This window comes from Scyliorhinus torazame, unplaced genomic scaffold (genome assembly GCF_047496885.1).
Source record: "Scyliorhinus torazame isolate Kashiwa2021f unplaced genomic scaffold, sScyTor2.1 scaffold_71, whole genome shotgun sequence".
NCBI classification, from domain to species: domain Eukaryota; kingdom Metazoa; phylum Chordata; class Chondrichthyes; order Carcharhiniformes; family Scyliorhinidae; genus Scyliorhinus; species Scyliorhinus torazame.
In genome coordinates, this window is record NW_027307798.1 from 144,658 (window position 1) to 160,730 (window position 16,073).

Below are 16,073 nucleotides of genomic sequence, written 5' to 3' on the forward strand. Positions count from 1 at the left end.
TTTTACATTGTTCAGTGTAGGGCACTGATTCATTGTACCGTATTTAATGTCGGGCTGTGTTTAATTTTACCTTGTTCAGTGTAGGGCACTGTTTCATTGTACCGTATTTAATGTTGGGCTCTGTCTAATTTTACCTTGTTCACTGTCGGGCACTGTTTCGTTGTCCCGTATTTAATGTCGGGCTCTGTTTAATTTTACCTTGTTTTGTGTAGGGCAGTGTTTCATTTTACCGTATTTAATGTCGGGCTGTGTTTAACTTTACATTGTTCACTGTAGGGCATTGTTTCATTGTGCTGTATTTAATGTTGGGCTCTGTTTAATTTTACATTGTTCACTGTTGGGCACTGTTTCATTGTCCCGTATTTAATGTTGGGCTCTGTTTAATTTTACCTTGTTCACTGTCGGGCACTGTTTCGTTGTCCCGTATTTAATGTCGCGCTCTGTTTAATGTTACCTTGTTCAGTGTAGGGCACTGTTTCATTGTACTGTATTTAATGTCGGGCTCTGTTTAATTTTGCCTTGTTCAGTGTAGGGCACTGTTTGCTTGTACCGTATTTAATGTCGGGCTGTGTTTAAATATACCTTGTTCAGTGTAGGGCACTGTTTCATTTTACCGTATTTAATGTCGGGCTGTGTTTAACTTTACATTGTTCACTGTGGGGCATTGTTTCATTGTGCTGTATTTAATGTTGGGCTCTGTTTAATTTTACCTTGTTCACTGTTGGGCACTGTTTCATTGTCCCGTACTTAATGTCGGGCTCTGTTTAATTTTACATTATTCAGTGTAGGGCACTGTTTCATTGTACTGTCTTTAATGTCGGGCTGTGTTTAATTTTACATTGTTCAGTGTAGGGCACTGATTCATTGTACTGTATTTAATGTCGGGCTGTGTTTAATTTTACATGGTTCCGTGTAGGGCACTGTTTCATTGTAACGTATTTAATGTCGGGCTGTGTTTAATTTTACCTTGTTCAGTGTAGGGCACTGTTTCACTGTACCGTATTTAATGTTGGGCTGTGTTTAATTGTACATTGTTCACTGTAGGGCAATGTTTCATTGTACTGTATTTAATGTCGGGCTCTGTTTAATTTTACCTTGTTCAGTGTAGGGCACTGTTTCATTGTACCGTATTTAATGTCGGGCTGTGTTTAATTTTACCTTGTTCAGTGTAGGGCACTGTTTCACTGTACCGTATTTAATGTTGGGCTGTGTTTAATTGTACATTGTTCACTGTAGGGCACTGTTTCATTGTACCGTATTTAATGTTGGGCTGTGTTTAATTGTACATTGTTCACTGTAGGGCACTGTTTCATTGTACCGTATTTAATGTCGGGCTGTGTTTAATTTTACCTTGCTCAGTGGAGGGCACTGTTACATTGTACTGTATTTAATGTCGTGCTCTGTTTAATTTTACATTGTTCACTGTAGGGCACTGTTTCATTGTACCGTATTTAACATCGGGCTCTGTTTAATTTTACATTATTCAGTGTAGGGCCCTGTTTCATTGTACAGTCTTTAATGTCGGGCTCTGTTTAATTTTGCCTTGTTTACTGTAGGTCACTGTTTCATTGTACTGTATTTAATGCCGGGCTGTGTTTAATTTTACATTGTTCAGTGTAGGGCACTGATTCATTGTACCGTATTTAATGTCGGGCTGTGTTTAATTTTACCTTGTTCAGTGTTGGGCACTGTTTCATTGTCCCGTATTTAATGTCGGGCTCTGTTTAATTTTACATTATTCAGTGTAGGGCACTGTTTCATTGTACTGTCTTTAATGTCGGGCTCTGTATAATTTTGCCTTGTTTACTGTAGGTCACTGGTTCATTGTACTGTATTTAATGCCGGGCTGTGTTTAATTTTACATTGTTCAGTGTAGGGCACTGATTCATTGTACCGTATTTAATGTCGGGCTGTGTTTAAATTTACATTGTTCAGTGGAGGGCACTGTTCCATTGTACTGTATTTAATGTCGGGCTCTGTTTAATGTTACATTGTTCAGTGTAGGTCACTGTTTCATTGTACTGTATTTAATGTCGGGCTCTGTTTAATTTTACCTTGTTCAGTGTAGGGCACTGTTTCATTGTACCGTATTTAATGTCGGGCTCTGTTTAATTTCACATTGTTCAGTGTAGGGCACTGATTCATTGTACCGTATTTAATGTCGGGCTCTGTTTAATTTTACATTGTTCACTGTAGGGCAATGTTTCATTGTACCGTATTTAATGTCGGGCTCTGTTTTATTTTACATTGTTCACATTAGGGCCCTGTTTCTTTGTACTGTATTTAATGTCGGGCTCTGTTTAATTTTACGTTGTTCACTGTAGGGCACTGTTTCATTGTACCGTATTTAATGTCTAGCTCTGTTTAATTTTACATTGTTGCTGGTAGGGCACTGATTCATTGTACCGTATTTAATGTCGGGCTGTGTTTAATTTTACATTGTTCACTGTAGGGCACTGTTTCATTGTACCGTATTTAATGTCGGGCTCTGTTTAATTTTACCTTGTTCAGTGTAGGGCACTGTTTCATTGTACCGTATTTAATGTCGGGCTCTGTTTAATTTTACCTTGTTCAGTGTAGGGCACTGTTTCATTGTACCGTATTTACTGTCGGGCTGTGTTTAATTGTACACTGTTCACTGTAGGGCACTGTTTCATTGTACCGTATTTAATGTCGGGCTCTGTTTAATTTTACCTTGTTCAGTGTAGGGCACTGTTTCATTGTACCGTATTTAATGTCGGGCTTGTTTAATTTTACCTTGTTCAGTGTAGGGCACTGTTTCATTGTACCGTATTTAATGTCGGGCTGTGTTTAATTTTACATTGTTCAGTGTAGGGCACTGTTTCATTGTAACGTATTTAATGTCGGGCTGTGTTTAATTTTACCTTGTTCAGTGTAGGGCACTGTTTCACTGTACCGTATTTAATGTTGAGCTGTGTTTAATTGTACATTGTTCACTGTAGGGCACTGTTTCATTGTACTGTATTTAATGTCGGGCTCTGTTTAATTTTACCTTGTTCGGTGTAGGGCACTGTTTCATTGTACCGTATTTAATGTCGGGCTGTGTTTAATTTTACATTGTTCAGTGTAGGGCACTGTTTCATTGTAACGTATTTAATGTCGGGCTGTGTTTAATTTTACCTTGTTCAGTGTAGGGCACTGTTTCACTGTTTAGTATTTAATGTTGGGCTGTGTTTAATTGTACATTATTCACTGTAGGGCACTGTTTCATTGTACCGTATTTAATGTTGGGCTGTGTTTAATTGTACATTGTTCACTGTCGGGCATTGTTTCATTGTACCGTATTTAATGTCGGGCTGTGTTTAATTTTACCTTGCTCAGTGGAGGACACTGTTACATTGTACTGTATTTAATGTCGTGCTGTGTTTAATTTTACCTTGCTCAGTGTAGGGCACTGTTACATTGTACTGTATTTAATGTCGTTCTCTGTTTAATTTTACATTGTTCACTGTCGGGCACTCTTTCATTGTCCCGTATTTAATGTCGGGCTCTGTTTAATTTTACATTATTCAGTGTAGGGCACTGTTTCATTGTACAGTCTTTAATGTCGGGCTCTGTTTAATTTTACATTGTTCAGTGTAGGGCACTGATTCATTGTACCGTATTTAATGTCGGGCTGTGTTTACTTTTACCTTGTTCAGTGTAGGGCACTGTTTCATTGTACCGTATTTAATGTCGGGCTATGTTTAATTTTACCTTGCTCAGTGTAGGGCACTGTTTCATTGTACTGTATTTAATGTCGTGCTCTGTTTAATTTTACATTGTTCACTGTAGGGCACTGTTTCATTGTACCGTATTTATTGTCGGGCTGTGTTTAATTTTACCTTGTTTAGAACAAAGAACAAAGAACAAACAAAGAAATGTACAGCACAGGAACAGGCCCTTCGGCCCTCCAAGCCCGTGCCGACCATACTGCCCGACTAAACTACAATCTTCTACACTTCCTGGGTCCGTATCCTTCTATTCCCATCCTATTCATATATTTGTCAAGATGCCCCTTAAATGTCCCTATCGTCCCTGCTTCCACTATCTCCTCCGGTAGCGAGTTCCAGGCACCCACTACCCTCTGCGTAAAAAACTTGCCTCGTACATCTACTCTAAACCTTGCCCCTCTCACCTTAAACCTATGCCCCCTAGTAATTGACCCCTCTACCCTGGGGAAAAGCCTCTGACTATCCACTCTGTCTATGCCCCTCATAATTTTGTATACCTCTATCAGGTCGCCCCTCAACCTCCTTCGTTCCAGTGAGAACAAACCGAGTTTATTCAATCGCTCCTCATAGCTTATGCCCTCCATACCAGGCAACATTCTGGTAAATCTCTTCTGCACCCTCTCTAAAGCCTCCACATCCTTCTGGTAGTGTGGCGACCAGAATTGAACACTATACTCCAAGTGTGGCCTAACTAAGGTTCTATACAGCTGCAACATGACTTGCCAATTCTTATACTCAATGCCCCGGCCAATGAAGGCAAGCATGCCGTATGCCTTCTTGACTACCTTCTCCACCTGTGTAGCCCCTTTCAGTGATCTGTGGACCTGTACTCCTAGATCTCTTTGACTTTCAATACTCTTGAGGGTTCTACCATTCACTGTATATTCCCTACCTGCATTAGCCCTTCCAAAATGCATTACCTCACATTTGTCCAGGTTAAACTCCATCTGCCATCTCTCCGCCCAAGTCTCCAGACAATCTAAATCCTGCTGTATCCTCAGACAGTCCTCATCGCTATCCGCAATTCCACCAACCTTTGTGTCGTCTGCAAACTTACTAATCAGACCAGTTACATTTTCCTCCAAATCATTTATATATACTACAAAGAGCAAAGGTCCCAGCACTGATCCCTGTGGAACACCACTGGTCACAGCCCTCCAATTAGAAAAGCATCCCTCCATTGCTACCCTCTGCCTTCTATGGCCTAGCCAGTTCTGTATCCACCTTGCCAGTTCACCCCTGATCCCGTGTGACTTCACCTTTTGTACTAGTCTACCATGAGGGACCTTGTCAAAGGCCTTACTGAAGTCCATATAGACAACATCTACTGCCCTACCTGCATCAATCATCTTAGTGACCTCCTCGAAAAACTCTATCAAGTTAGTGAGACACGACCTCCCCTTCACAAAACCGTGCTGCCTCTCACTAATACGTCCATTTGCTTCCAAATGGGAGTAGATCCTGTCTCGAAGAATTCTCTCCAGTAATTTCCCTACCACTGAAGTAAGGCTCACCGGCCTGTAGTTCCCGGGATTATCCCTGCCACCCTTCTTAAACAGAGGAACAACATTGGCTATTCTCCAGTCCTCCGGGACATCCCCTGAAGACAGCGAGGATCCAAAGATTTCTGTCAAGGCCTCAGCAATTTCCTCTCCAGCCTCCTTCAGTATTCTGGGGTAGATCCCATCCGGCCCTGGGGACTTATCTACCTTAATATTTTTTAAGACACCCAACACCTCGTCTTTTTGGATCACAATGTGACCCAGGCTATCTACACCCCCTTCTCCAGACTCAACATCTACCAATTCCTTCTCTTTGGTGAATACTGATGCAAAGTATTCATTTAGTACCTCGCCCATTTCCTCTGGCTCCACACATAGATTCCCTTGCCTATCCTTCAGTGGGCCAAACCTTTCCCTGGCTACCCTCTTGCTTTTTATGTAAGTGTAAAAAGTCTTGGGATTTTCCTTAACCCTATTTGCCAATGACTTTTCATGACCCCTTCTAGCCCTCCTGACTCCCTGCTTAAGTTCCTTCCTACTTTCCTTATATGCCACACAGGCTTCGTCTGTTCCCAGCCTTTTAGCCCTGACAAATGCCTCCTTTTTCTTTTTGACGAGGCCTACAATATCATTCGTCATCCAAGGTTCCCGAAAATTGCCGTATTTATCTTTCTTCCTCACAGGAACATGCCTGTCCTGTATTCCTATCAACTGACACTTGAAAGCCTCCCACATGTCAGATGTTGATTTGCCCTCAAACATCCGCCCCCAATCTATGTTCTTCAGTTCCCGCCTAATATTGTTATAATTAGCCTTCCCCCAATTTAGCACATTCATCCTCGGACCACTCTTATCCTTGTCCACCAGTACTTTAAAACTTACTGAATTGTGGTCACTGTTACCGAAATGCTCCCCTACTGAAACATCTACCACCTGGCCGGGCTCATTCCCCAATACCAGGTCCAGTACCGCCTCTTCCCTAGTTGGACTGTTTACATATTGTTTTAAGAAGCCCTCCTGGATGCTCCTTACAAACTCTGCCCCGTCTAAGCCCCTGGCACTAAGTGAGTCCCAGTCAATATTGGGGAAGTTGAAGTCTCCCATCACCACAACCCTGTTGTTTTTACTCTTTTCCAAAATCTGTCTACCTATCTGCTCCTCTATCTCCCGCTGGCTGTTGGGAGGCCTGTAGTATACCCCCAACATTGTGACTGCACCCTTCTTATTCCTGATCTCTACCCATATAGCCTCACTGCCCTCTGAGGTGTCCTCTCGCTGTATAGCTGTGATACTCTCCTGAACAAGTAGCGCAACTCCGCCTCCCCTTTTACATCCCCCTCTATCCCGCCTGAAACATCTAAATCCTGGAACGTTTAGCTGCCAATCCTGCCCTTCCCTCAACCAGGTCTCTGTAATGGCAACAACATCATAGTTCCAAGTAGTAATCCAAGCTCTAAGTTCATCTGCCTTACCCGTAATGCTCCTTGCATTAAAACATATGCACTTCAGGCCACCAGACCCGCTGTGTTCAGCAACTTCTCCCCGTCTGCTCTGCCTCAGAGCCACACTGTCCCTATTCCCTAGTTCTCCCTCAACGCTCTCACCTTCTGACCTATTGCTCCCGTGCCCACCCCCCTGCCATACTAGTTTAAACCCTCCCGTGTGACACTAGCAAATCTCGCGGCCAGGATATTTATGCCTCTCCGGTTTAGATGCAACCCGTCCATCTTATACAGGTCACACCTGCCCCGGAAGTGCTCCCAGTGGTCCAGATAACAGAAACCCTCCCTCCTACACCAGCTGTTTAGCCACGTGTTTGTCTGCTCTATCTTCCTATTTCTAGCCTCACTGGCACGTGGCACAGGGAGTAATCCCGAGATTACAACCCTCGAGGTCCTGTCTTTTAAGTTTCTGCCTAGCTCCCTGAACTCCTGCTGCAGGACCTCATGCCCCTTCCTGCCTATGTCGTTAGTACCAATATGTACAACGACCTCTACCTGTTTGCCCTCCCCCTTCAGGATTCCCTCTACCCGTTCGGAGACATCCTGGACCCTGGCACCAGGGAGGCAACATACCATCCTGGAGTCTCTTTCACGTCTGAATGTCGGGCTCTGTTTAATTTTACCTTGTTCAGTGTCGGGCACTGTTTCATTGTACTGTATTTAATGTTGGGCTCTGTTTAATTTTACCTTGTTCAGTGCAGGGCATTGTTTCATTGTACTGTATTTAATGTCGGGCTCTGTTTAATTTTACCTTGTTAAGTGTAGGGCACCGTTTCATTGTACCGTATTTAATGTCGGGCTGTGTTTAATTGTACATTGTTCACTGTGGGGCAGTGTTTCATTTTACTGTATTGAACGTCGGGCTCTGTTTAATTTTACCTTGTTCAGTGTCGGGCACTGTTTCATTGTACCGTATTTAATGTCGAGCTTTGTTTAATTTTACATTGTTCAGTGTAGGGAACTGTTTTATTGTACCGTATTTAATGTCGGGCTCTGTTTAATTGTGCCTTGTTCAGTGTAGGACACTGTTTCATTTTGCCGGATTTAATGTCGGGCTGTGTTTAATTGTACATTGTTCACTGTAGGGCACTGTTTCATTGTGCCGTATTTAATGTTGGGCTCTGTTTAATTGTACATTGTTCACTGTAGGGCACTGTTTCATTGTACTGTATTTAATGTCGTGCTCTGTTTAATTTTACATTGTTCACTGTCGGGCACTGTTTCATTGTCCCGTATTTAATGTCGGGCTCTGTTTAATGTTACATTGTTCAGTGTAGGGCACTGTTTCATTGTACTGTATTTAATGTCGGGCTCTGTTTAATTTTGCCTTGTTTACTGTCGGTCACTGTTTCATTGTACTGTATTTAATGTCGGGCTGTGTTTAACTTTACATTGTTCACTGTAGGGCACTGTTTCATTTTGCCGGATTTAATGTCGGGCTGTGTTTAATTGTACATTGTTCACTGTAGGGCACTGTTTCATTGTGCCGTATTTAATGTTGGGCTCTGTTTAATTGTACATTGTTCACTGTAGGGCACTGTTTCATTGTACTGTATTTAATGTCGTGCTCTGTTTAATTTTACATTGTTCACTGTCGGGCACTGTTTCATTGTCCCGTATTTAATGTCGGGCTCTGTTTAATGTTACATTGTTCAGTGTAGGGCACTGTTTCATTGTACTGTATTTAATGTCGGGCTCTGTTTAATTTTGCCTTGTTTACTGTCGGTCACTGTTTCATTGTACTGTATTTAATGTCGGGCTGTGTTTAATTTTACATTGTTCAGTGTAGGGCACTGTTTCATTGTACTGTATTTAATGTTGGGCTCTGTTTAATTTTACCTTGTTCAGTGTAGGGCACTGTTTCATTGTACTGTATTTAATGTCGGGCTCTGTTTAATTTTGCCTTGTTTACTGTAGGTCACTGTTTCATTGTACCGTATTTAATGTCGGGCTCTGTTTAATTTTACATAGTTCACTGTCGGGCACTGTTTCATTTTACCGTATTTAATGTCGGGCTGTGTTTAATTTTACATTGTTCACTGTAGGGCATTGTTTCATTGTGCTGTATTTAATGTCGGGCTCTGTTTAATTTTACCTTGTTCAGTGTAGGGCACTGTTTCATTGTACCGTATTTAATGTCGGGCTCTGTTTAATTTTACCTTGTTCAGTGTAGGGCACTGTTTCATTTTACCGTATTTAATGTCGGGCTGTGTTTAATTTTACATTGTTCACTGTAGGTCACTGTTTCATTGTCCCGTATTTAATGTCGGGCTCTGTTTAATTTTACATTGTTCAGTGTAGGGCACTGTTTCATTGTACTGTATTTAATGTCGGGCTCTGTTTAATTTTACATTGCTCAGTGTAGGGCACTGTTTCATTGTACCGTATTTAATGTCGGGCTCTGTTTAATTTTACATTGTTCAGTGTAGGCCACTTTTTCATTGTACTGTATTTAATGTCGGTCTCTGTTTAATTTTACATTGTTCACTGTAGGGCACTGTTTCATTGTACCGTATTTAATGTCGGGCTGTGTTTTATTTTACATTGTTCAGTGTAGGGCACTGTTTCATTTTACCGTATTTAATGTCGAGCTCTGTTTAATTTTGCCTTGTTTACTGTAGGGCACTGTTTCATTGTACTGTATTTAATGTCGGGCTCTGTTTAATTTTACCTTGTTCAGTGTAGGGCACTGTTTCATTTTACCGTATTTAATGTCGGGTTGTGTTTAATTTTACATTGTTCACTGTAGGGCATTGTTTCATTGTACCGTATTTAATGTTGGGCTCTGTTTAATTTTACCTTGTTCACTGTCGGGCACTGTTTCATTTTACCGTATTTAATGTCGAGCTCTGTTTAATTTTACCTTGTTAAGTGTAGGGCACCGTTTCATTGTACTGTATTTAATGTCGGGCTGTGTTTAATTTTACATTGTTTACTGTAGGTCACTGTTTCATTGTACTGTATTTAATGTCGGGCTCTGTTTAATTTTACCTTGTTTACTGTAGGGCACTGTTTCATTGTACTGTATTTAATGTCGGGCTCTGTTTAATTTTACCTTGTTCAGTGTAGGGCACTGTTTCATTTTACCGTATTTAATGTCGGGTTGTGTTTAATTTTACATTGTTCACTGTAGGGCATTGTTTCATTGTGCTGTATTTAATGTTGGGCTCTGTTTAATTTTACCTTGTTCACTGTCGGGCACTGTTTCATTTTACCGTATTTAATGTCGAGCTCTGTTTAATTTTACCTTGTTCACTGTAGGGCACTGTTTCATTGTACTGTATTTAATGTCGGGCTGTGTTTAATTTTACATTGTTTACTGTAGGTCACTGTTTCATTGTACTGTATTTAATGTCGGGCTCTGTTTAATTTTACATTGTTTACTGTAGGTCACTGTTTCATTGTACTGTATTTAATGTCGGGCTCTGTTTAATTTTACCTTGTTCAGTGTAGGGCACTGTTTCATTTTACCGTATTTAATGTCGGGCTGTGTTTAATTTTACATTGTTCACTGTAGGGCATTGTTTCATTGTACCGTATTTAATGTCGGGCTGTGTTTTATTTTACCTTGTTCACTGTCGGGCACTGTTTCATTGTCCCGTATTTAATGTCGGGCTCTGTTTAATTTTACATTGTTCAGTGTAGGGCACTGATTCATTGTACTGTATTTACTGTCGGGCTGTGTTTAATTTTACCTTGTTCAGTGTAGGGCACTGTTTCATTGTACTGTATTTAATGTCGGGCTCTGTTTAATTTTACCTTGTTCACTGTAGGGCACTGTTTCATTGTACCGTATTTAATGTCGGGCTCTGTTTAATTTTACATTGTTCACTGAAGGGCACTGTTTCATTGTCCCGTATTTAATGTCGGGCTCTGTTTAATTTTACATTGTTCACTGAAGGGCACTGTTTCATTGTACTGTATTTAATGTCGGGCTCTGTTTAATTTTACATTGTTGATTGTAGGGCACCGTTTCATTGTACCGTATTTAATGTCGGGCTCCGTTTAATTTTACATTGTTCAGTGTAGGGCACTGTTTCATTGCACCGTATTTAATATCTGGCTCTGTTTAATTTGACCTTGTTCACTGTAGGGCACTGTTTCATTGTACTATATTTAATGTCGGGCTCTGTTTAACTTTACTTTGTACACTGTAGGGCACTGTTTCATTGTTCTGTATTTAATAGAACATAGAACATAGAAAATACAGCACAGAACAGGCCCTTCGGCCCACGATGTTGTGCCGAACCTTTGTCCTAGATTAATCATAGATTATCATTGAATTTACAGTGCAGAAGGAGGCCATTCGGCCCTTTGAGTCTGCACCAGCTCTTGGAAAGTGCACCCTACCCAAACTCAACACCTCCACCCAACAGCAAGGGCAATTTGGACATTAAGGGCAATTTGTCATTGGCCAATTCACCTTACCCGCACATCTTTGGACTGTGGGTGGAAACCGGAGCACCCGGAGGAAACCCACGCAGACACGGGGAGGACGTGCAGACTCCGCACAGACAATGACCCACGCTGGAATCGAACCTGGGACCATGGATCTGTGAAGCAATTGTGCTATCCACAATGCTACCGTGCTGCCCTTAAGAACAAATACATCTACACTATATCATTTTCCCGTAATCCATGTACCTATCCAACAGCTGCTTGAAGGTCCCTAATGTTTCCGACTCAACTACTTCCACAGGCAGTGCATTCCATGCCCCCACTACTCTCTGGGTAAAGAACCTACCTCTGATATCCCTCCTATATCTTCCACCTTTCACCTTAAATTTATGTCCCCTTGTAATGGTGTGTTCCACCTGGGGAAAAAGTCTCTGACTGTCTACTCTATCTATTCCCCTGATCATCTTATAAACCTCTATCAAGTCGCCCCTCATCCTTCTCCGCTCTAATGAGAAAAGGCCTAGCACCCTCAACCTTTCCTCGTAAGACCTACTCTCCATTCCAGGCAACACCCTGGTAAATCTTCTTTGCACCTTTTCCAGAACTTCCACATCCTTCCTAAAATGAGGCGACCAGAACTGTACACACTACTCCAAATGTGGCCTTACCAAAGTTTTGTACAGCTGCATCATTACCTCATGGCTCTTAAATTCAATCCCTCTGTTAATGAACGCGAGCACACCATAGGCTTTCTTCACAGCTCTATCCACTTGAGTGGCAACTTTCAAAGATGTATGAACATAGACCCCAAGGTCTCTCTGCTCCTCCACAATGCCAAGAACTCTACCGTTAACCCTGTATTCCGCATTCATATTTGTCCTTCCAAAATGGACAACCTCACACTTTTCAGGGTTAAACTCCATCTGCCACTTCTCAGCCCAGCTCTGCATCCTATCTATGTCTCTTTGCAGCCGACAACAGCCCTCCTTACTATCCACAACTCCACCAATCTTCGTATCGTCTGCAAATTTACTGACCCACCCTTCAACTCCCTCATCCAAGTCATTAATGAAAATCACAAACAGCAGAGGACCCAGAACTGATCCCTGCGGTACACCACTGGTAACTGGGATCCAGGCTGAATATTTGCCATCCACCACCACTCTCTGACTTCTATCGGTTAGCCAGTTCGTTATCCAACTGGCCAAATTTCCCACTATCCCATGCCTCCTTATTTTGTGCAGAAGCCTACCATGGGGAACTTTATCAAATGCCTTACTAAAATCCATGTACACTACATCCACTGCTTTACCTTCATCCACATGCTTGGTCACCTCCTCAAAGAATTCAATAAGATTCGTAAGGCAAGACCTACCCCTCACAAATCCGTGCTGACTCTCCCTAATCAAGCAGTGTCTTTCCAGATGCTCAGAAATCCTATCCTTCAGTACCCTTTCCATTACTTTGCCTACCACCGAAGTAAGACTAACTGGCCTGTAATTCCCAGGGTTATCCCTAGTTCCTTTTTTGAACAGGGGCACGACATTCGCCACTCTCCAATCCCCTGGTACCACCCCTGTTGACAATGAGGACGAAAAGATAATTGCCAACGGCACTGCAATTTCATCTCTTGCTTCCCATAGAATCCTTGGATATACCCGTCAGGCCCGGGGGACTTGTCTATCCTTAAGTTTTTCAAAATGCCCAACACATCTTCCTTCCTAACAAGTATTTCCTCGAGGTTACCAATCTGTTTCACACTGTCCTCTCCAACAATATCGCCCCTCTCATTTGTAAATACAGAAGAAAAGTACTCGTTCAAGACCTCTCCTATCTCTTCAGACTCAATACACAATCTCCCGCTACTGTCCCTGATCGGACCTACCCTAGCTCTAGTCATTCTCATATTTCTCACATATGTATAAAAGGCCTTGGGGTTTTCCTTGATCCTACCCGCCAAAGATTGTTCATGCCCTCTCTTAGCTCTCCTAATCCCTTTCTTCAGTTCCCTCCTGGCTATCTTGTATCCCTCCAATGCCCTGTCTGAACCTTGTTTCCTCAGCCTTACATAAGTCACCTTTTTCCTCTTAACAAGTCATTCAACCTCTCTTGTCAACCATGGTTCCCTCAGTCGACCATCTCTTCCCTGCCTGACAGAGACATACATATCAAGGACACGTAGTACCTGTTCCTTGAACAAGTTCCACATTTCACTTGTGTCCTTCCCTACCAGCCTATGTTCCCAACTTATGCACTTCAATTCTTGTCTGACAACATCGTATTTACGCTTCCCCCAATTGTGAACCTTGCCCTGTTGCACGTACCTATCCCTCTCCATTACTAAAGTGAAAGTCACAGAATTGTGGTCACTATCTCCAAAATGCTCCCCCACTAACAAATCTATCACTTGCCCTGGTTCATTACCCAGTACTAAATCCAATATTGCCCCTCCTCTGGTTGGACAATCTACATACTGTGTTAGAAAAGCTTCCTGGACACACTGCACAAACACCACCCCATCCAAACTATTTGATCTAAAGAGTTTCCATTCAATATTTGGGAAGTTAAAGTCGCCCATGACTACTACCCTATGACTTCTGCACCTTTCCAAAATCTGTTTCCCAATCTGTTCCTCCACATCTCTGCTACTATTGGGGGGCCTATAGAAAACTCCTAACAAGGTGACTGCTCCTTTCCTATTTCTGACTTCAACCCATACTACCTCAATAGGGTGATACTCCTCGAACTGCCTTTCTGCAGCTGTTATACTATCTCTAATTAATAATGCCACCCCCCACCTCTTTTACCACCCTCCCTAATCTTATTGAAACATCTATAACCAGGGACCTCCAACAACCATTTCTGCCCCTCTTCTATCCAAGTTTCCGTGATGGCCACCACATCGTAGTCCCAAGTACCGATCCATGCCTTAAGTTCACCCACCTTATTCCTGATGCTTCTTGCGTTGAAGTATACACACTTCAACCCATCTCCGTGCCTGCAAATACTCTCCTTTGTCAGTGTTCCCTTCCCCACTGCCTCATTACAAGCTTTGGCGTCCTGAATATCGGCTACCTTAGTTGCTGGACTACAAATCCGGTTCCCATTCCCCTGCCAAATTAGTTTAAACCCTCCCGAAGAGTACTAGCAAACCTCCCTCCCAGGATATTGGTGCCCCTCTGGTTCAGATGCAACCCGTCCTGCTTGTACAGGTCCCACCTCCCCCAGAATGCGCTCCAATTATCCAAATACCTGAAGCCCTCCCTCCTACACCATTCCTGCAGCCACGTGTTCAACTGCACTCTCTCCCTATTCCTAGCCTCGCTATCACGTGGCACCGGCAACAAACCAGAGATGACAACTCTGTCTGTCCTGGCTTTCAACTTCCAGCCGAACTCCGTAAACTTGTTTATTACCTCCACACCCCTTTTCCTACCTATGTCGTTGGTACCAATGTGCACCACGACTTCTGGCTGCTTCCCCTCCCCCTTAAGGATCCTGAAGACACGATCCGAGACATCCCTGGCCCTGGCACCCGGGAGGCAACATACCTTCCGGGAGTCTCGCTCGCGACCACAGAATCTCTTATCTATTCCCCTAACCATTGAATCTCCTACAACTATTGCTTTTCTATTCTCCCCCCTTCCCTTCTGAGCCCCAGAGCCAGACTCAGTGCCAGAGACCTGGCCGCTAGGGCCTTCCCCCGGTAGGTCATCCCCCCCCAACAGCATCCAAAACGGTATACTTGTTTTGAAGGGGAACGGCCACGAGGGATCCCTGCACTGTCTGCCTGTTTGTTTTTTCCCCCTGACTGTAACCCAGCTATTCTTGTCCTGTACCTTGGGTGTGGTTACCTCCCTGTAACTCTTCTCAATCACCCCCTCTGCCTCCCGGATGATCCGAAGTTCATCCAGCTTCAGCTCCAGTTCCCTAACACGGTCTTTGAGGAGCTGAAGTTGGGTGCACTTCCCGCAGGTATAGTCAGTGGGGACACCGGTGGTATCCCTCACCACCCACATCCTACAGGAGGAGCATGTAACTGGCCTAGCCTCCATCCCCTCTTACCTTACAGAATATAGCTGCTGTGTGGACTAACTAGATCTCCGCCCTCCGACCCTGCTCCCAGTCAGCTACACTTCCTGTAAACTCCTGGCTCTCTTCGCACTCTTTGCGGAAATGTCGGAAACAAAATGAAAGGAGCACCTTACTCCCTCCTCACCTAACTCCCTCGGTCACCAAACTCTCACTATCGCACTCAAAAAACACCAAATTCAGCACTCAGTGCAAACAAAGTCTGCACTGTAGGGGATCACTTTTATTCTGTGAATCGAGCCTCTGGAAAACTGGCCGAATCCAATTAACAAATTAGCAAGCTCCAGCTGCAAGTGCCTAGAAGTAGAAGCCTGTTTAATGTCGGGCTCTGTTTAATTTTACTTTGTTCACTGTAGGGCACTGTTTCATTGTACTGTATTTAATGTCGGGCTCTGTTTAATTTTATATTGTTCACTGTAGGGCACTGATTCATTGTACCGTATTTAATGTCGTGCTCTGTTTAATTATACATTGTTTACTGTAGGGCACTGTTTCATTGAACTGTATTTAATGTCGGGCTCTGTTTAACTTTACTTTGTACACTGTAGGGCACTGTTTCATTGTACCGTATTTAATGTCGGGCTCTGTTTAATTTTACCTTGCTCAGTGGAGGGCACTGTTACATTGTACTGTATTTAATGTCGTGCTCTGTTTAATTTTACATTGTTCACTGTAGCGCACTGTTTCATTGTACCGTATTTATTGTCGGGCTCTGTTTTATTTTACATTGTTCACAGTAGGGCCCTGTTTCATTGTACTGTATTTAATCTCGGGCTCTGTTTAATTTTACTTTGTTCACTGTAGGTCACTGTTTCATTGTACCGTATTTAATGTCGGGCTCTGAT